This window comes from Taudactylus pleione, unplaced genomic scaffold, assembly GCF_031769625.1.
Source record: "Taudactylus pleione unplaced genomic scaffold, aTauple2 ptg000032l, whole genome shotgun sequence".
Classification (NCBI taxonomy): Eukaryota; Metazoa; Chordata; class Amphibia; order Anura; family Myobatrachidae; genus Taudactylus; species Taudactylus pleione.
In genome coordinates, this window is record NW_028284434.1 from 7,864,442 (window position 1) to 7,886,908 (window position 22,467).

At 43.1% G+C, this 22,467-nt stretch overlaps 1 long non-coding RNA gene across 1 annotated transcript in view; it reads left to right on the top strand.

The window, feature by feature from the left end:
* The first annotated feature begins 603 nt into the window (after positions 1–603).
* The window catches only part of LOC148538929 (uncharacterized), a 57,210-nt gene continuing 35,346 nt past the window's right edge, over positions 604–22,467 (top strand). Inside the window, exons 1-2 of the long non-coding RNA XR_015871345.1 lie at positions 604–677; positions 16,050–16,147. This is a non-coding gene — a long non-coding RNA (uncharacterized LOC148538929). The remainder of the gene's footprint in view (positions 678–16,049; positions 16,148–22,467) is intronic.

Genomic DNA, 22,467 nt, shown 5'->3' on the forward strand with positions numbered 1-22,467 from the left:
GGAGAGTAGGCTTCTCCTTAATTACAGGCGTTGTAAAGTGAGCAGTTGTGTTCTGCGATTAGGTCTGCTGTGAAGAAAGGTGTTTCTTAGAAACATTTGGGCTGGGGCCCCTTTAAATTAATTCCTGCGACTAGCGCAGAGGCTGCATTTATCACAGATTTCTGTGTGCACCCTCCTGAGGTGTGAGCAGAAAACCACGTTACATGTGTCTTCAGGGCTGGTCACTAATGCCAGGCATGCCGTATCTGCATCACACTAAGCACAGGAGAAGCTGCTTAGCATGGCCAATCCTGTGCATTCTTCTGCAAAATAGTCGCCATTAGCTCCTGGACACTTAGACTTGCTCTAAATTCCCACTTAGCAATTGAATCGCCTCCTAACTGTCTACACTGTTAGGCCAATTGCTGTACATGTAACTAGAGATAACCAATTTATCACCACTTCATTGTCTCCTAATTTCACCATAATGTTATATTTCTCTGTATAATTGTGAGTATAAACTCTGTGTGGTTTGTGTGTGTGTAGTATGCTGAGCACTAGTGTGCTTATATTATCATGTTTCTGTCTTCTGTAGTGAGAATACAAATATATCCGCCCCATCCTGCAGGATGTCTCAGCTCATGCCCAAATGGCCGACTTGGATTTCCCCGGAGAGGTGGCTTATACGGTATTGGCAGGTATGTTGTTTTACCTGATACAGCTAAAGGTACCAGAGGATATGGTATAGGCAGATTTATTTTTATTTAATATTAGTACATTTCGTAGTGCTTGGAAATTTACACTTACCTGGGCCCTTTGTAGAATGGTACTTTTGAATACCATGTGTGACAATTGTTGTCCTGAAAATAAACACTCTGGGTTGTAGGAGTCAGTATCCTTTAGAGCAGTAAGTTCTGGAGGACTGTAAGTTTCCTGTGTGCGCTATCCTCTTATCCACACTTGGGGCACAGTGGCCAGAATTTGCACTGATTTTAGCAATGGTTATGTAGTGTGCATTGCACTGATTTTAGCAATGGTTATGTGGTATGCATTGCACTGATTGTAGCAATGGTTATGTAGTGTGCATTGCACTGATTTTAGCAATGGTTATGTGGTATGCATTGCACTGATTTTAGCAATGGTTATGTGGTATGCATTGCACTGATTTTAGCAATGGTTATGTAGTGTGCATTGCACTGATTTTAGCAATGCTTATGTAGTGTGCATTGCACCAGACTTGCCTACCCTCCCGATTTGGCCGGGAACCTCCCGATTTTCGGGTGCCGCTCCCGGCCCCCCGGAAAGGCAGGTAAGCCTCCCGAAAGCCTGCGACCCTCCCGACTCCCCCCTGAAAAAACTAGAAGCCCCCGCAGCGAAGGTGGCCGGTGACACGATTTGCGATGAATCGCGTCATCGTTGCCCCGCCCCCTGCTTCACAATGCCGAAAATAATGGCATTGTGAAGAGGGGTGGGGTCATGGTGACGTGATCGCATAGTCCCGCTCCCGGCTCCGCCCCTAATGTCACAGCAATGGCCAGCTCCGCCCCCAATATCACGTTAATCGCCGGCCCCGCCCCCTGTTGTTAGCCGACAATCAGCTCCCTCCAGGAAGGCTGGAGCTGATTGTCGGCAAGTATGCATTGCACTGATTTTAGCACTGGTTATGTAGTGTGCATTGCACTGATTTTAGCACTGGTTATGTAGTGTGCATGCACAGTTTATGGCGGAAACTCACTCATGTGAAAAGGTGCTGTGGATACCACTGCCGGTGTCCATAGCTAAATGTAAGTAATGCAGCCATCAGAAGCGGGGTGCAATGGTTGACATACATCACAAACCCAACATCAAATGGAAAAACCATTTCCATTGAGTTGGGAACATCAATGGTTGCTACCAATGGTTTCCGACATCCATCCCTACACCAGGTAGGGCCAAAAAAGTTGGTATCAGGGAAGGTCAGACCCAGGTAGAGTCGTGTAAAATTTTTAGAGATAAGTAAATCTAAAAGGATCTTTACAATAACATAAGAAATCAATACTCTGCTTATGGTGTGTTAGACATAGATAGATATGGGTGATGTCTGGCTTTGCATGTTAATATGAATACTTGTGGTTACTGGAAGAGAGCACTGTATGTAAAAGAGCACTGTATGAGACACTGCTGACATGTATGTTCTGGTTCTCCATCACACAGGGCCCAGATCATAGTGGGCTGATGGTAAAATATCTGCATAATCCTCTTGCCCTTATATATATAATACCCGGCCTCTCCTCTACTGGAGATAACAAGCTGGTGGTTTTCAACTCCAGTCCTCATGTACCCACAGCAGATCACGTTTTCTTTAATAAAGCACAAGTGACTTAGTATATTGTGCTAGGTCAGTAATTATCCCACCTGTTTCCACAGATAGAGGCTCCCCTATACCACCAACGTGTTTCTGATCTTTGTCCTTCCTCATAGTGTACTGGGGATCACACAAATTCAGCGTAATATACCTACCCTCCATATCACATGTTCCTATGGGAGGGAACATAGGGGGCGGCAAACACAAATATATGGTTACTATAGCTAACATAACCCACCTAGGCCCGTATTCAGTTAGAGGCGAAAAGCTGTAATCAGCGAAAAAGTTTCGCCATATTGCCACTTTTCGCTTGGTCGGAACTTATCTCCAAATTTAATTCCAGTCGGAATTCGCCTAAGCAGAAACTCAATGCAATGTAAGAGGCGAAAAAGATTCGCCTATGAATAGCAGGTGAAAAGAAGTGCAAAATCTTTATTTTGGGGTGCAATCGTGGGGAAACGACCCCGAACCCTTGGCACACTCCCCCAAAGGTCAAATCTGGGGAAAAAGAAAAAGCTAAGAACACCTCAAAAAAGTACTTTTAATTTTGGGGCGAAAAAGTGGGGGGACAAGCATAAAAACTGGCAAAATTGACTTCTTGGGGGTCTGCAAGGATGAGTCAGGTGTTTTTGGGATTGCAGTTGCGTTTTTGACATTTTTAAAAACTTAACATTAGAAACATTACCCCAAATTTGACTGCACTACTTATTTTCTCCAAAAAATACTGCTTTATGCCATTCTTCATCACTTTTGCATAGACGCTAAAAAGAAGCCATTTAAACTACTGAAGTACCCCAAGCACTTTTATTAGGGGTATCAGTACACATGTACATTGATTCCCTATGTTAGTGCATATTTTTTGGGGGTACAGACTAATTCCTTCACTTCTAACAGTACTGTCTGCCTGTTCCGGATTCGCCGCTTTCCATTTTCACGTGGTTTGAAATTGAATAGGGTGAAAAGTGCGGAGGCGCACGAAAAGTTTTCACCTCTGAAACAGGCGAAGGAGGCGGAAAGTTGGTCAGGCAAAACCTTTCCGACTTTTCGCCTCTAATTGAATACAGGCCCTAATCTGAAGAATATGTAAACATAACATGTATATATAACAATATAAGTCCCTCTGGGGTAGAAGTAAGTTCATAAACATGCGATAAAGAAACATATTAAAATATTACAATATATATATAAAGTCCATTTCATGCTTTTGTTGTAATTGTAAAATCAAAGGATGTCGGCACCTGTATTTCTTAAAGGAAATGGAAATACCCGTCCTGCAAAACTTCACCGCGGTCCCAACTCTATTAGCTTCCGCCGGAAGTGTACTAATGATGACATCCGGTTTATGGATCGCGAACCCGGAACTGGCTGTATGGTGTGGAACGCCGCTCCGGGAATCCTTTGTGTGGTGACTTAAGGTACCCAAACATCAGCAATCAATTGTGGTAATTCTGCGTTTTGCAGATGATTGTATAAAAAAATGTTCACAGATCGCAGATTTCAAACAAAAAGTGGTTGGAATTGGTAAATCAGGTTGTCCAACATGTTAGATTTCACAGATTAATTGGGACTGTAGATTGCTAGTAGGGAGGCCGATCCCAGGACTTTTTTTCAATTCCGGAATTGAAAAAAAATCTCAATCCAGGCCTGTTCTAAAAAAATAAATGCCCAGCCCCCACAGTGATTTTCCTGGCGGGTCTATTGAGGGCAGGACTTTCGGCGGTGGCGTCGTCCTGTAGAGCGGTGGGTGGGCAGTCCAGCCGGCATCGGGCTGCGCAACGTGCCCTCTGTCCTCACGTAACGCTGTGCAGTGCCAGCAGGGGGGAAGGGGGAGCCGGGCAGCGTCTGAGCACTCTGCTGGAGGTGCTCAGCGCTGCCAGGCATTTAAAAAAAATAACATTTATGGCTAATGGCCTCCCTAATTGCTAAGTGTATGGTAACAATCAGCAGATTAGCAGACCGTTACTAGTAAAAGGAAGGGTCTTTCTGGATTGGCAGATCTGTATTTGCACAAATTGATCTGCAGATCACTGAAAAAGATCTGTAATGTATGGGTGCAGATTGCTAGATTGGAAAATCCTAAATTCGGGCAACAAATATACAAATTGATCAGTTGTGGTTTTCTGATTGCTGATGTATGGGGGCCTTTAATCCTTCTTAGTTGATTTTTTTTTTTTCGAAAATATTTTTATTATGACTCTTTAGCACAAAAATAACAATTTAATGTGATATTGTATAGTTATGTATAACAGATATCACTATACAACACATAACATAGTTTTGATATCATACAAGTTACAACAATATACCATTACATATATATCTAATATTATAGAAACTAAAAGAAAGAAAAAAAAAAAATTTAACTATCAGATCTCAATAATTGAATCTTGCCGTCACGCGGATAGTGGCCCCTCCCCTCTAGAGCAATATCGGCGGATCATTATCCACCATTCTAAGTTCAAACCACGATGTGGGAGAAAAACATTTGTGGAGCAATTGTCTTGTATTCAATGGCAAAGTTGTCGAATAACTCTCCCACATCTCAAAAAACCTACCAACCCTGGTCTCTCTCTCCAAGGATGCCTCTATCCAATCCATCCTGAAAAGATAGAACAACTTCTCATGAAACAGAGATAAAGGAGGGGTACCCCTCTGGGTCCACATCTGAAGAATAGTTTTCCGTGCTGCAGCACTAATTGCCAAAAGAAGTTTTTGTCCTCCCCTAGATACCCTTTGATTTGCTGGTAATATACCCAATATGGCCCACTCCGCATTAAAGGGTAAATGGTTCACTAGGTGTTCAATTGCAAAATTTCTTACACCCAACCAAAAGCTTCTCACTAAGGGGCATGCCCAAAGACAGTGAAATATATCTGCATTTTCTTCCTGGCATCTATAACATTTGTGTGAAGGGGAGGATCCCATCAAGAAACCTCTGTGAGGGCTTATATATGTCCTATGGAATATATTTAAAAATAGTTCTTTATAGGAACTAGCTGGTATGAGATGACAGGATTTTTCTAATGCTTTAAGTAAGTCGTTTATTGTCAGTTCTGGAAAATGGCACAGCCAACGAGGTAGTCCTGTTTGTATACACTCATAATCAAGCTTTACTCTAAGAAAATTGTAATGAGTAGAAATGGCCTTAGATATGGGCGGGGGATTAGCCAAAAAGGGGTCTAAAGTGTTGGACCAATCTTGTGCAGCGAAAATTTTAATGATTTCACCAACATAATGTTGGGCTTGATAGTATGCAAATGGGAAGGATGATAGAAAACTATATTTCCCCAACGCCTGTTGGAATGTGAGAGGCCGTTTCATATTATAATCCAAAAGACATCCCACTGATCTAATTCCATTTGATGCCCATGATGTAAAGGGTTGGCCAGCCTGACCCCGTTGAAACTCAGGGTTGAGCTCAAAAGAGCTAAAAATTGATCTATTAGTGTGTAAATTTGATTTGTGTCTCAATATACACCACAATTTACGTGTACTCCATAAAAGAGGGTTTTCCCTCAAATTAAGAGGGATATCATGGTCTGACATGTGGAAGAAAGATATCAAATTACACTCAGGAAGGTAGCCCCCCTCCAAATCAGAGTTAGTATATATGTCTGTGCCATGTAGCCAATCACGGAGGTGACGTAAAATGGCCGCGTGGTTATATTGCGTGACATTAGGGAAGTTTATTCCTCCATTTGATTTCAATTGTTGTAAGCGAACAAGACCTATTCTACGACGTCCCTTATTCCAAATAAAATTGACGAACTCTGTATTTATCTTTTTAGTATCCTCTAAAGACAGCAGGAGAGGAAGGGATTGTAGAAGATACATTATCCTAGGAAAGGACACCATCTTTAGCAGACTAGCCCTGCCCAAGTAAGAAAGCTGGAGACGACCCCACCCTCCTAATTCTCTGCGGAGTTCCGTTAGGGCTCTAGTGATATTCATATGACAGAGAGATGCTGGGTTTTTGGTGATCCGAACTCCCAAATACCCAAAGCTTTTTTTGGCCCACACAAAAGGAGTATTAGCATGCCAAGAAGGGCGCAAGTATCCAGGCCTAAGATATAGGGCAGTCGATTTTTCTGAATTAATTTGCAAACCCGATATTTTTCCAAAGTCCTGAAGCAAATTCAATATATGGCTTAAAGAAGAAAAGGGTCTAGAGACATATAATAATATGTCGTCTGCAAAAGCAGTAATTTTCGTTTCTCGGTTACCTATTGATATACCTTGAATATCTAGATTTTGTTGGATAAGCCGTAATAGCGGATCAAGGGATAGATTAAAGAGAAAGGGAGACAGGGCACACCCCTGACGGGTTCCCCTGAACATCTCCACCGTCCCTCCTCGCATTCCGTTCACTGATAAAGAAGTCTTAGGAGATAAGTAGAAATAGCAAATTAAATCTATAAAATCTTGGCCAAAAGCTCGTCGTGTCAAAACTTCACAAAGGTGAGGCCAGAGAACCATGTCAAACGCCTTGTGGCAATCTAGGCTGAGGAGCATGTTATTGGAGGATGAATCACCAAAAGAGGCCACCGTGGCTGCTATCGCTGCTCTTATGCCCTTTACTGAATGCCTACCCTGTACAAAGCCCAACTGGTGGGGAGTAAGAAGATCGGGAAGTATACTTTGCAATTGAGTGGCCATTATTTTGGCCAATATTTTAAAATCCACATTAAGCAATGTGATTGGTCTATAAGAGGCCACTAGTTGGGGATCTTTATCTGGCTTTGGGAGAAAGATGGTATTGGCCGAGTTAAAAGTAGCATATAAAGGAGTGTGTTTGTGGATACGCCTATAAAGTTCTAATAGAGTGGGGGCCACATTATGTCGCATTAATTTGTAGTATTCTCCTGAAAGACCATCTGGGCCCGAGTTTTGTGAGCTTTAAGGCCTGAGATAGTGTCATTAATCTCAGTAGGAGATATGTCTCTGTCAAGCCTATCTCTCTGCTCCCTGGTCAGTCTAGGGAGGTGCGCTTCACTCAATAGTCTATCTTGGAGAGTCAAATCAATAGGTTTATCCTCATAAAGAAGTTCATAGTATTTCTGAAATTGCTTAGAGATTAAATCTGTCTGAGAATATGAGGTCCCAGATGTTGGATCTCTGATCATATGTATGAAACTCCTCCCAACTCTAGCCTTGGACATAGTAGCCAACAGTTTTCCTGGCCTATTTCCCCATCGGAAATATTTATTTTTAGCATAATCTAATTTACATTTAGCTTGGGAAAGTAAATAAGATTCCATCAATTTACGTGCTTGTTTATAGACCTCAAAAGTCTCCCTGACCGGATTAGATATATACAGTTGGAAGGCTGAGGACATGGCCGCTTGCAGAGAGTTATGTTGATTATTAGCTTCTTTACGTTTTCTAGAGACGTAATTAATAATATGGCCCCGCATCACCGCCTTTGACGCCTCCCAAAAGAGTACAGGGTCCTCCCAATGCTCTATATTGTCATCCAAATATTCATTCCATTTGGTTGTTAAGATATTGTGAAAATCTTCTGAGTTAGTCAAGTATGTGGGGAAATGCCAAAGGCGGGAGGCAGCTACCAGAGATGTATTATATATAGAAATACTGATTGGGGCATGATCGGAAATGACTATATCACCCAAGTTTACTTCTTGTACTTTTGAAAATAATGCATCCGCCACTAAAATATAGTCGATGCGAGATAAAGTTCTGTGGGCTGCCGATATGTGAGTATATGATCTACCAGTAGGATTTAGAATCCTCCATGGGTCAATCAGGCCATGGAGAGATTCAAATCGTGTCATATGTTGCCAATAAACCGAGTGGGGTCTTACCGGGGGGGCAGATCTATCTAATACTGCGTCCGCAACCGTATTGAAATCGCCACCCACTATTAAGTTCGGAGTATCTCTGGTCATTAGAAACTGAGAGAGTTCATTTATAACGTCGGCCGGGGAGTTAGGTGCGTAGAGATTCAATAGAGTATATTTAGTATGTGAGATAGAGATATCTAAAAGGATAAAACGCCCCTCCGGATCCAGGTGTTTATCATGAATCACATATGGTAAGGCTCGGTGTAGTAGTATCGCTACCCCTCGTGATTTATTTCTAAAGGGAGCAGAAATGCACTCACCAATCCAGGAATCCCTCAATGTGGAGTCGTCTCCAGCCCTCCAATGTGTCTCCTGCAAAAACACTATACAACCCTTAAGCTTCTTAAGAAGTGTAGTAACCCTCTTTCTTTTTATAGGTGTATTGAGGCCTCCCACATTCCAAGAGATTATCTTTAAAGTATTATCTACCTGAGAGGTTGAAGGCAAGGGCGACGTCATTAGCCTATACCCTCAGGAGGAAACATAACAAAAAAATACATAATAAAGAGAAAAGACGTCTCCCCGTCCCAGCCTTCGAGGAGATATCGTTGAGGGGGGGCCTCCGCATGGCAGATTAAATTTTTGCAAAAACATATCCTATTCAATATAAACATAACGTCAAAAGATCTGTGATACAATGTAATTTGAGAAAAATTAAGTACATGTGCCTGTGAGTCATTACTTTTACCGTTTTTCCATCCAAAAACATTTGTACATTCCCTGAAAAAGGGAGAAGTACCGAGAAAAATAGCAACAGAAATGAAAATTACCAATATTATCATTTTACACCATTTCTGCGGACCTATAAGGAACGCCAGTAGTAGTCAGCGAACGCGGGGACCAGCCGCAAGTTGTTCCAAACAATTGTTAACACAATACACCTTTATTTTAAACTTTTTAAGGCCTTTGGTTTGGAGACCTCGGAGGAGAGCGCCTATTAAGAAAATGAGCCTTGGCTTTGTCCGGGTCATCGAAAAAAATAGTGCGGCCATCTACGTCTACTCGCAACTTAGCAGGAAACATAAGGGCGAAGCGTTGTTTATTCTCTACCAGAAAGTTGCACACTGGAGAGAAGGCTTTTCTTTTTTGAGCCACAGAAGCGGAAAAGTCTTGGAAAATCAGAATTTTGGTATCGTCAATTTGTAACTGAGAAGACTTCCGATAGGCCATGAGAATTTGCTCTTTAACTCTAAAGTCCAGGAATCGAGCAATAACTGGCCTTGGTCGACCTGCAGCATTATCTCTCTCTGGTCCGATCCTGTGGGCCCTTTCTATTTGTGGTGGGGGTAAATCTGGAGACAATTTAAGAGCCCGTGGCAAGGTAGTAGAAAGATATTCCATCAGATGTTGACCCCTCTCACTGCCTCAGGAACTCCAATAAATCTCAAGTTGTTGCGTCTATTTCTGTTCTCGAGATCATCCAATTTCTCCACCAATGTCCCAGAGGAACGAGAGCAGGCATCAAGGTTAACTTGCAAGGAATGAATTGTGTCTTCCGCGTCACTCAACCTTTGCTCCAATCCAGAGATACGAGAAGTATTGGCATCGATCTTCGCCAAGGCTGAGTCAAGAGATGTTTGCATGACATCAAATTTTTTGTCAATCTGGGGAAGAAGTGTTCTGGAGATTGCCTCGATCATATCCGCTATAGACGTCTGTGCTACAATAACCCCCTGCTCGGGACAAGAAATGTTCTGTGGACCCATTGGGGTCTCTGAGGATCCATGTGGCGTGGAGGAGGATTTGTTCCCCGTTGGTCTATTTCTGCCCATCTTTGAAGGAGTAGGTTGTGAAGAGTCGCCCGACTGTGATGACTTATCCAAATATCTGTCCATTACCCGACAGCCAAAACAAAAAAGAGGCTCATAAAAATAGATAAAGATATATATATATATGTAAATATATATATAGTAATAGGTGTTTACAACATGTAATATTCTACGAGTAAGTTACACCCAGTAAAGTTTACACACTAAAAACCTGCGGCTAGGTCCCTTTGCACACCATAAACAATTACATATATCCACAGAAGTCACCTATTAAGAATGTTCTGCCACAATATTCAAAATAAAGAAAACCACCACAAGATGGCGTCAGTACCCAAAATACAGCAGCAGATAATTATTTTACACAGCTCAGAATTTCTAACTATCAGCTAGAAAAGTTAACAGGCAATATGAGACTTAATACAAGCATTATTTAATCGGTATTACATCGCAGGGTGAGTCACTGAAATATTATAGTACAAATAATTTAAAGTATCAGGTCTGGAAACGGTTCTTAGCAGAAAAATTAACCCCTATTCGGTGACAGTATATTAACAGACATATAATGAAGTAATCCACAGTGTGAAATAGTGAAATATTAAGCCAGAGTTGACCAGTTAGATAGAATGAAAATATTTACTAACAGTTAGATATGCATATATATAAGCACGCATATGCATACCCACATACACACACATATATATCAAAAATGTGAGTTATACTAAAGGGTTGTAACCAACAAAATATCCCAGCACTTTAGCAGTCTCGAAATTAATATGGATCTGACAGTTAATGGCCTTTTTGAAGACCTGTAAGGAATATAGAAATGGGGACACAAATATATTATAGTTGTTTCCACAAATCGCAGCGTCCTTAACTTTTTGTAGAAAATGCTAATTGAGAGGAACAACGTAGGGATAGGTCCACTTCAGGAGGAAGAGAAGAACTCAAGCGCCAAGTACGTAGCCCCCGGCAACCAAATAGGGATCCAGCAAAATGTTCATAAATATATATGTAATGCAAGCTGTGGTTTTATAGGAGTTATCCCCACAGCTAATATATCCTCAAGCAGTCGGACCCTCCTTTCCAGGCCAATACAAGGGGGGTTTTAGGAGAAAGGGCCAAGGTGTGGGGGAATCAACTATATCTCCGTACACTACGCACTCGGGGCAACAACAGACCGCCGAGTGCGTAGTGTACTCCAGTCACTCACCGCTGATGTCTGATGATGGTTCAGTGCCAGTCGGAGCCCCGACTGTAAAAGCAGACAGCTTGGGGGTAACTTTTCAGTAGTGGCAGCAATGAGGACGCCGGTCACCTCCGCCCTTAATAGAACCGCCGGCCTCGCCAACCAGCGCACGAAGCGGATCCCGGGAGCAGGAGAAAGAGGTAGGTTGTAATCCGCCGGCCCTCCAGACGGAAATATGCCAGGAGTGGGATAGGAGGCGCCGAGCCTCAGGCACCCGCAGGGTCTCTCCTGTGCGCACAGCGGAGGCCACACGTCTCCGGGTGTTCAACAGCCACGCCAAACAGCGCGCGGAGCGGAGCTCAGCAGCAGGAGAGGGAGGCAAGCCGAAATCCGCCGGTCCATCAGAGGGATATATGCCAGGGGCGAGAGAGGAGGCGCCGATCTTCAGGCGACTACGGGGTCCGACCTAATACACGTGTCTTCGAGCGCCCGATAGCCACGCCAACCCCTTCTTAGTTGATTTAATTATACTTTACACCTGGCGCTTTACTCCATTATCTGGAATTGGTAGGGTGTTTCTCACCAAGAATTTGGTATCGGAGAACCACAACTTAATAAAACGTTCTATTAATTACACCACAGTTCTGAATATGTAGATAGATAATAAAATTGTGCAGCAGGCTTATAGGAATCACTTCATCTCGAAATCTGTATTAAAGTCCCTAGGGGTCGGTGTTTTTAATGTTTATATATTTTTCATTATAAGTCTAGACAGTCTTTTATCTCTATCATTCGTTCTCCAATGGGGCTGAGCTACCTGTACATCACAAAAAGCCACCAAATGTTTCACATCGCATTCATGGATTTGTTTAAAATGCATAGAGACACTAAGGGGTAAATTTACTAAAGTGCGAGTGTTTAGAAGTGAGTTTTAGAAGAGATGTTGCCCATAACAACCAATCAGATTCTAGCATTTAACTAGCACCTTCTAGAAGATAATAGCTAGAATCTGATTGGGTGCTATGGGCAACATCTCTTCTAAAACTCACTTCTAAAAACTCTCACTTTAGTAAATTTACTCCTATGTGTTTCCAGGCCTTTTATGTTTCTTACATACTCTGAGAGCTTTTCTTTTAACATTCGAGTGGTCTTGCCCATATATTTGTGTTTGCCGCCCCCTATGTTCCCTCCCATAGGAACGTGATATGGATGGTAGTTATATGAAGCTGAATTTGTGTGATGCCCAGTACACTATGAGGAAGGACAAAGGTCAGAAACACGTTGGTGGTACAGGGGAGCCTCTTGTGACTGTGGACTGTGTTTATTCCATCTACTTGGACACCTGTGATCCCACTTATTCCAGATGAGAGGGAGGAGGTCTGTCTATGTATCCACACTCTACTAAGGGTTCTTACTGGGGATGATTGTATTTTTTATATCTTTTATATCCATTTTTATTATGTTTTTTTTTCCTGGTTAGAATAAATAACTGTTTTGGAACTTTTAATTTTCCTGTGAATATCATGAGGTCAATAAATCCTTTTTTCGTTGTAACTTATTCTTATTCTGTGGACATTGGGCTTTATTCAGCAGTGCACTATTCCCGATGGTCGGGAATCTGCGCAGATGTCGGACCCATACTGCACATGTTCGCACGCAGTCCAGCAGCAGACTGTCAGTGATTCACGGTCTGCTGCCGTTTGTGGGCGGGAGGGAGCGGCGACAACCTCCGCATGACGCCTCCTGCTGCATTAACATAATTGCAAGGACGGAATTGCACAGCTGTTTGCCTGTAGCTTTGCAATTCCATCCACTGCTGAATCAGGCCCATTGTCTGTACACTTACCGTGGAGAGATCTGGTGGAGAGCGGAACAGGGGCCCAGTGTAATGATATCTTTTGGTGAACAACTATACCTGGACCCAGGTGAGTTCTACTCCTGACGGAGAAACACTGGTTCATATTTGACCACTATCCATAATACTGAGATCGATACATAGGAGTAGTGTTCACTCTAGCTCCGGCGGCAGGCAGGGCGCTGGAGCTAGAGAGGGCAACCTTGTGCGCGCGCATGAAAAAGGGCGTGTCTATAAGACGCGCCCCCTTTTCATCATACTTGGGGGCGTGCCCGGCACTTACGGACACGCCGGCAGCCCCCAAGCGCTGCAGAAAGGGAGAATAGATGCCGGGAGCATGCGCCCGGCGTCTATTCTCCGGCGGTGATCAGGTCACCGCACATTTCTTTACCCACGGGACACTGCGTCTCGCGGGTGAAGACGGCACCCACAGACTGTTAGGGCAGGGCGCTTTTTGTCCTCCAGAAGGAGGGCAGGGCGCCGCGCCCCGCTAAAACAGCCTAGCGGGAACGCTATAGGAGGGTTATGTTGTCAGGAAGACGGCTTCCCTACTGTGAAATCCCAACATGGGACTAATGATAGACATCTGCATACCGACGCCTATCATCAGCCCCATGCCGAAATCTCGACGCCCGGAATACCAAACGTAGGTAAGCCAGGCATCGGGACCTGTTAGCCGCAAGGGGGATTAGGTTTAAGGACTCCCGGAGGGACATACCGTAGGGTTAGGCACCCCCCCGGGAGGGTTAAGATTAGGCTAAGGGAAGGAAGGGTTAGGGTCAGGCATCCCTGGGGGGAGGTTAGGGCTAGGCAACCCCCCGGGAGGATTAGGGAGCGGGGAGGGGGGGTTAGGTTTAGGCACCCCTGGGGGAAGGTTAGTTAGGCACTAGGGGGGGAGGTTAGGGTTAGGCACCCCTAAGGGAGGGTTAGGGGGGTGAGAGAGGAGGGTTAGGATACTTACCAGACGCCATCAGGATCTTCATCTCCTGGACTTCCAGCGTCGGTGTTTCAACCACTGGGCTTAGGTCCGGCAGTATGTCATACCGATTCCATAGGAGGAGCCTAAAAATACCTCTGTGTGTATGCATCTCACCACTATTAGGTGACTGTAAAATATCACACTTCCGTTTTGGGAATGAAAACATTGACTATTGAAATAACAAGGTCTTTTGTCTTCTGAGAATATTAAGAACCAGCAGGAACAACAACCAAAATAGAGAAGACACATTATTTCCAGGAGACTGCGGTTGTTGGAGCACTCGTACTTGTTTGTGTTATTGGAGAGGTGGTGCTCCTGAGTGTGGACTAAGCAGCAGTCCCAGGGCGCAGGTTGAAATATCTTTCCTGTCTATTGTAGTTAATAAAAAAGACATGTAACCTTTATATAGCTTAGCTACCATGTGCAGATCAGCGGTCCCATCCTGGCTTCCGGGCGCATGCATGGTGACGCATAACGGACGTCAGCTGGTGAAAGTTGTTACTAAGACTCCCAGTATAAACCATCACCATAAAACAGCTAACAAGATGAAATAATGAAGGCAATGCACATCAGGAGAATCAGCGCTAGTATTAGAACATATACATGAATAGGCAATCGCATTTATGATCAAGAAGAAAGATAAGATAAATATACATAGTCTAGCCCACATAGTAGATAGTATTAATGACAATAATTAGTCTAAGCACTGGTAATAATGAAGAAAATAATTTTCATTAGAACAGGCAATAAGACTAGTACATATTTAAATAATACCACTGGTAGATAACATAATTATAATATTAGACTATAACAAGGAGTTGCAAGCCAGACAATAAAGAACCATAATAAAGAAATCATCAAGTATATAAATATTTACAGAAGAATTGCTAGATAAATAATCTTGTTGAAGACTATACATATATACATTTGTACAACATACTATTATGTAAAACATTATTGTCCCAAGATTTTCATTCAGCCCCATTGGAGCCACAGTGTCAGATTAAAGATCCGTGTTTCCAGCTGGATTCGTTTTTTTGCCTCTGTCCCCTCCTCTGGCCAGAGGGGGTCATAGTTAGTTAGTTTATATCTCAGTGCAGCTAATGAGTGTCTAGGAGCTATAAAGTGGCGGGTCACAGGCTGATCCACTAATCTCTGCCCTTCAACAGCAGTCATATTGCAGATCTGTGTTGAGCAGCTCTTTCTTTTAAAACGACATGTAATTTTTGGCTGCAGGGTCCCACTCACCACGAGGGGATACCAGAGAAAATCTGGGAGATCCCAGCCAGGGTTGTATCGGGGTGAAGTTCCCCCTGCTGAGTTCGGGACACCTGGAGCCATGGATACAGAGAGTGCAGGCCCCCATACACTGCCATAGAGGCTGCTGTGCTGCCGGCCAAGCACTGGGAGATGTGGAACAGAAGGCAGTACAGCCGTACCGGGCTCCATGGTCATACCTCGCCACAGCCTTCCCCTGTGGCCGGCTCAGGTCAGCTTCACTGTAATGTTATACAGATGGGGAGTGGACCCCCCACACACACAAGGTACATGCCTTACTCTCTTCCCAGAGACTCTGCAAATCTCCCCTCCCACACACACACATCCAGTGAACCGTCAAGCACCTCCTGCTCCCCCACATACTAAAACCCAGGAGTCGCCACCTGTCCCCCCACATCCAGAGACCATCTATTTCCCCGCACTCCAGCACACACCCCCTGCCTCCCCACATCAAAAGACCATCTCTGTGCCTGCAAATTCAGGGACCCTGCAGACACCCCCTGTCTGACCAACATCCAGAGACCCTAAATGCACCACCTGTATGCCCACATCCAGAGTCTCTGTCTCCGTATGCCCAGGTTACCTCCATACACTCTGTCCCCCCCAAATCCAGTGACTGTCGCTGTCCCTATCCTGTGACCCCCCCCACTGTCACTGCAAATCCAGAAACTTGTTTCTGGGGACCCCATCTGACTGACTTATTGTAAGTGGTGATGAAGAGCTGAGCACTGGATCTGGCCTGATAGACTGCCTACTGTGCTCCTTTGCTCACCTGCATATTTTTGTTCCATGACACAGGTATCTCACGGGACAACTGGCACAAGCACAGCAAGACAAGAAGCCCTATCACAGAAAGTATGAAAGTATGAATTGGGCGTCCAGCTGCTAACACCAAGGTTGGAAACCTGTGTTTATGTTTACGTACACCGTATGGGCCGCAATCTTCTTAGCATATGGGTTTTTGTGATGGTTCCGCACTGTCGTGTGTATATTTGCCGGAAATTTGGGATTTTGTGTTAATATCGTGGGGGGAAGGTATGTGGAATGTGGACGTTTGGGGTTTGTCACTGCAGCTTAAAGGTTGGTGAGTGTTGGGGCCACTAGACTACCAAGCACATTGATACCAACCGCTTCACACAGGTGTGATGTTATTCTAATCCCGCCTACTTTGGTATTGGCTCCGCCTACACTTGATTTGGTGCCACCCACGTGAGGCCACTTGTAGAAATTTTTCCAGGTCACTTTTATGTTTACAATCCGCCCCTGGCTCCCTCTGCCGCGCATGCACGGACAACGGGAAGACCCAGAATTTGCCACACGTGAGCTCGCATAGTGCATACTCACTAGATGATTCGGATGATACATTGGCCCAATTCGCCATATCATCCAATAAATCGTCCAGTGTGTACCCAGCATAAGTCTAGGAAATTTATTGGGGTATTACTGCAGTGACCAGTGACTCCTGAATTTGAGGTTTTCTATTTGTGTACTGTATATAATAAAATTGTTCAGTGATGGGTCTTTAGGTCATCTTCAATAGGACCAGGTTAACCTATAACTATGCCCAGTCTAGATGTTAGTGTTTGCATAGCTAGGTGTACTCCTGGTCCCCACCATTGTCCCTGTCTTTTATAAGTAGTATTCTCCTTAAAGCCAGAAAATCTTATATTTCATGATGTATTTTTCCATGAAGTGTGAAGTGGTTCAGCTTAAGGTCTATGGTGTTGTCTGAGGATATAAAATTATTTTAAGTTCCTGGTCATGGTCAGTGATGGAAAATAATACATAAAAGGATCAGCGCTCCATTTGGGAAAAAAAAACTTTGAACAATCTTTCAGAGATAACTGAATAGCTTTCTTAATACCAGTTTACTGTACATCCACAAAATGATTGTCTCCCAATAATTAGTTAATATTTCAGGGTTCCAGAAGTCGATCATATCTCTTGTGTTACAGCACTTCAACCTCTTTAGGAATCTTGCTTCACAGGAAATCACTAATGGAACCAGATCCTAAAGGGGTCAGGGCATATCCTTTAAAGTTGTTAATCCGGAAATGTACAGACCTCCACTCTCAACACCCCCAGAATCCTTTAAGTGTGGTCACAGTATCCTTTACTTCCACCAACACATTTCACCTAAAAGTTCTTTTTCAATGTGACCTTCCTGACAGACCTCTGTATATCCAGATAGGTTTCATATTTATTAAGGCCATTTTAGGAAGAAATCTGAGATCCCTCGGTGAGTTGACCTGGTTCTGTGTACTAGAGTTGGTTTATATACTGTTTTTGGCCTCCCCTACATTCTTCTCTAATACTTTAGTTATCATTTGTGTGTGTTTGGGGGTATAGTTGTGTCCCTGCTAGTTCTGAGCACAAATATAACAAATGGGTCTTCCATAATTCCTTGGTCTGTGTTTGATTTATATTTATGGTTGATGGTCTTGTTCACCAGTGTTTTTTTCGGGCTAGGCTTGTGTTGTCTGAGTGATTGTGTGCCTGTATCCCTCCCCTATTTGCTGTCCCTCTCAGTATTCATGGGTACTCCCTGATGATCTAGTGAGAGTAAGGTAAGGGGTTTGTTGGGTTTCCCACCGAGTGCTGGGTCTTTCTATTCTTGGCTGTATTCTTGATACTAAAATGATCTATTGATAAATATGGATCTATTAATGTTTATGATATGTTCTCCTCTTGTTTATCTGTTTCAAGCTATTGTTTCAAGATTGGTATTGTTTCCTTTCTGTAATTCTGTAACTACACACCTAGATTGTGTATGGTCTTGTCTAGGGGGTTAATTCTTTGTTGTGTGTTGATATTAGTCGAATGAGTCAAGTGGAGCATTCAATACAGTTAGGGCCATATGTATTTGCACAATGACACAATTTTCATAATTTTTGCTCTGTACGCCACCACAATGGATTTGAAATAAAACAATGGAGATGCAATTGAAGTGCAGACTTTCAGATTTAATATAAGGTGTTGAACTAAAATATTGTATGAAATGTTTAGGAATTGCAACCATTTTTATACACAGTGCTTTATTTTCAGGGGCTCAAAACTATTCTAAATAAAATGTTCATTTTTAATACTTTGTTGAGAAACCTTTGCAGGCAATGACAGCCTGAAGTCTGGAACCCACAGACAGCAGCAAATGCTGGGTTTCCCCCTTTGTTATGCTTTGCCAGGCCTTTACTGCAGCTGTCTTCAGTTATTGTTTGTTGTGTGTCTTTCTGCCTATAGTTTTGACTCCAGCAAGTGAAATGAGATCAGGTAATTAACTCGTTTATTGCAGAATATTCCACTTCTTCGCCTCAAAAAACAAATGGGTTGTGTTTGCAGCATGTTTGGGTCATTGTCCATCTGTACTGTGTGAAGCACCATCCAATCAACATTGCTGAATTGGCTGACTCTGAGCAGAGAGCGTATCCCTTATACACTTCACAACTCATCTGGCTGCTTCTGTCTTCTACCCATTTTCCAACACTTTTTACTTTTCACCCCAATAATGGAAATTAACCACTTAACTAAAAAAAATTTCCCAGAAAACCACTCAGAAATGGTCCGGTTTCTTTTATTATTTAATACAGTTTGAAAATGATTTTTAATAATATATTTAAATAAAAGTCTATCTATCTATCTATCTATCTATCAGGTGTATTGCAACCCCCCATCCCTTTGTGTCCATAGGCCTTCACTATACAATAACTGCCCACCCCCTATAGATAATAGACCCCCCAGGTGTCATAAATCCTAATAATAATACCCCCACACCTCCATTAGTAGTAATAAATATCCCTCTTTTTTAAACCACCCCCCCCTATAAAAAGACCATTTTTCTATTCCCATCTCCTCCTCCTACCCTCTGACCAGTATTTTTTATTTTTATTTAAGCCCCACTCCCCCCTCCAGAGTCATATTCTCTTTATTAGCCTCCCACCCCCACTGATGCTAGATCCCTTTCCCCCACAGTTAGCCCCATCCCCCAGGGCCATATACACCCCACCCCCCATATGCAAAGTGCAGATGAGCGTGTGTCAGGGGGAACCGATCATAAGTTCCCCCCTGCTGAAGCTGCTCTCTGCACTTACAGAGATCATCTAAATAGTGCTTGGAGGGGATCGAAGTTCCCCTCCTCGCAGTGCGATCCCCGGAACATGTGCCCCAGAGTTCTGTTCGCACGGCATTCTGGGGCACGATTCCGGAAGTGATGTCGGTGGTCACAGACAGCCGCATTATTTCTGGGGTGTCAGAGGAGATCCGTTATGCACATGTGTGGTCTTCTGCAAAAGCCGGGGGAAGCAGCGGGGCGGAGTGGTTGTTTGTTTTTTTCGAATTAGTCATTTAGGAGGGTGTCCCAGTTATTCTGAACCAAGTCCCTACATTTTTAGCCAAAAATAGGGTTTTTTTCCAACTTATCCCCTACTCAGAAGGTGGTGATAACATTTTGCAGCATAACGCTATGGAGAATTCACACCCCAGGTGCATATCTATAATGGGTGCACGAGCCCTTGGGACCAGGGGGGCCACACACTGTAGACCCTGCACCCAATGAAACCCAATTATATATACTTACCAGGTAATATGATGTTAGACATTTTTCCGGTGGTTCTGACAAACTAACCGAATGTTTCCTCTTTTTTCTATGTAAGGATAGTTTGACCACTGTTAATTCTCTTTGAATATATGTATTATCACTATTTTGTTGAATTCAATAAAATACAATATGCACTAAATATACTCACCTCTCCATATATTTACCTCTCCACAACGCAGGCGCCATATTCCCGGAGACCTGCACATGCGCAGTAGACTCTGGCACACAGGCCCCTCCTCTCTTAGAGCGACTCTGTCGCACCCCCTTGCCACCGCGGCTAATTGGGTTGTACGATAATCATTAGTTACAAGAAGTTCTCACATATGAAATGGGGGAAAAACGGGTTATTGCGGCTAATAGGGTATGGCCCTAAATCTTTAATATCTAACCAAATGTTTACATTTATCATTATAATGTTCCTAATCTCATTGCTCCTCTCTTCAGCATCACCCTGTAGTTTCTAGTGAAGACAATGCAAGAAAACTGTTACTTGTAAATATATACAGTCTTATTACATAGTGATGTATCAAATACTGCAGATAAAATAGTTACAGTATAATAGCAGTAGCTTTACCTATTACGGTATTATATGTAGCGGAATTGGTTACACTTTGAGGTGGGTTATTGGAAGGAAATGAGGGAGTCTGTGTTACCATACTGACAAATCTGTGTTCTCCAAACACTTTTAATAGTCAACTTGTTTCTACAGTCCAGATGTTACTTTTATGTGGACACTGGGGGGGCTATTTATGTAATGTCAGGCTACTGGTGGTATCAAAGTTTTTAGGAGGCTTTTTGTAAAAAAATTTAATTATTAATGTAGGTGCTATTGATGCAATATGGGATCACTATTACATACTGGGTTATACAGTTTTGTTGGTGCATTTTAGGAAAATAAGACTTTTATTTGTTATTTATATGTTATTGGGGCAGGTTGGAGGGAAATAAATGTATTTATAACGTGAATGCTATTAATTTAATATTAAAAATTACTTGTGGGGAAGGAGGTATATATATATATATATATATATATATTCAACATGGTTGCCTTTGAGTTAATGTCTGAGCTAGTTGGTGGAGGGAGATCCTTGGGCAGATTCACTAAACTCACTAACGTATTTTTCATGTAACCTTATAATACCTTATAAATAATGCAACTTGTGAGGATACCGGGTGTATGCGTGTATTATTTTCACCCAATCGCCTTTCACTACCTTGTACAGTACCCCGGTTCCTTTAAAGAGTCCCTTTAGATCGCACAGGAAATGAGGCAATTGCAAAGGTACGTTACCTTTATTTATATACACACTAATTCTACATGTAAAACAGCAACTACGAACTATTATACAATATATGCAGACATGCCAGTAGTATTAGCTAAACTTTGGGGACCCCACACATATGTCCCTACAGCAGAGGCCCCTTTTAGTGTAGAAATGTGTACAGTTACATGCGTCCTACATAACCGCCTTGGCTGGGGAAAACTATGCTCGAGAGAGGCTGCTGTGTGACTCCACGCTTTTCAGGGAAATGGCTTTTCCGTCCTTGACTTGCTGTTCCCGGCCTGATTGTCCTCTGCTCACCAAGAGCAGGGCGTGCTGGCCAGTCACCTAGCTCCAGCTAGCACACCAGCCGCACACCTCAGGACCAGTCCAGTAGGAGCATACGCGTTGGCTGCATATCTTTCGCCAGACCTCCTCCTTATAGCCAGGTCTGTGGATGGCAGGCTGGCAGGATCTCCCGACTCCTGTGCCCAGCCCTGCCTGTATCCTGCCCCTCCGGCTAGGAACTCCACTCAGATCTCAGATTAGAACTCCCTGCAAAACCCTCAGTTTGCCATTTCCCACCATGAGGTGTCATCCCTGAGCCCTATTGGGTGAAGTTAGTAGTCATGTCTTACCTCACTCCAGAGGTGAGGATTCCGGTGCCCATGTGTCTAGCATAGACCCCTTAGGACAAAGGCTACTCCATCACATTGACAAGGGGATTTAGCATATCAGGGCAATAAAACCAGACACTGTTAACCCCTCATAGTCATTTGTGGTGTCACAAGCCATTCAGCTGGCTATGATTTCCTTTGGGGGATTTCAGCAGGTATACAGAGATACCTGGCTGCCTGTAAATTCCAGTGGGAGGGGGGATGTCTACCCCTGCATTTTTGACTATAAGTTAAACTAATATTGGTGACTGCACAAAAAGAACGCACATGACAATAACCACAAACAGATCAGACAAACACACACACACACACACACACACAAGCCAAGCATTGGTGATCAACTCTCCTTTCTGCTCAGCACCCTTCAGGGTGGTATAGCCATTTCCCATCCAGGACAATTGGCTGGCACCTTACGCTTTCTTTCTTTTTTTTAATTTATTTTTATTTCAGAAAGGAACATTGGAAAATAACACAAAAATGTTTTCTTCAACAGTGTCACATTTAACATTATATAATTGAGAAATAAAGTAGATAATGTATATAATCAAGACTAACAGTACTTCTCAATACCGAAAAGGAGTGAGAGAGACGTAATAAAATCAGAGATCGAAATCAAAGCCAATAGGCATGGCCGGCACATCAACCAAATAAAATCTAAAGTACCGTTGTTTGCATAGTAATTGGTG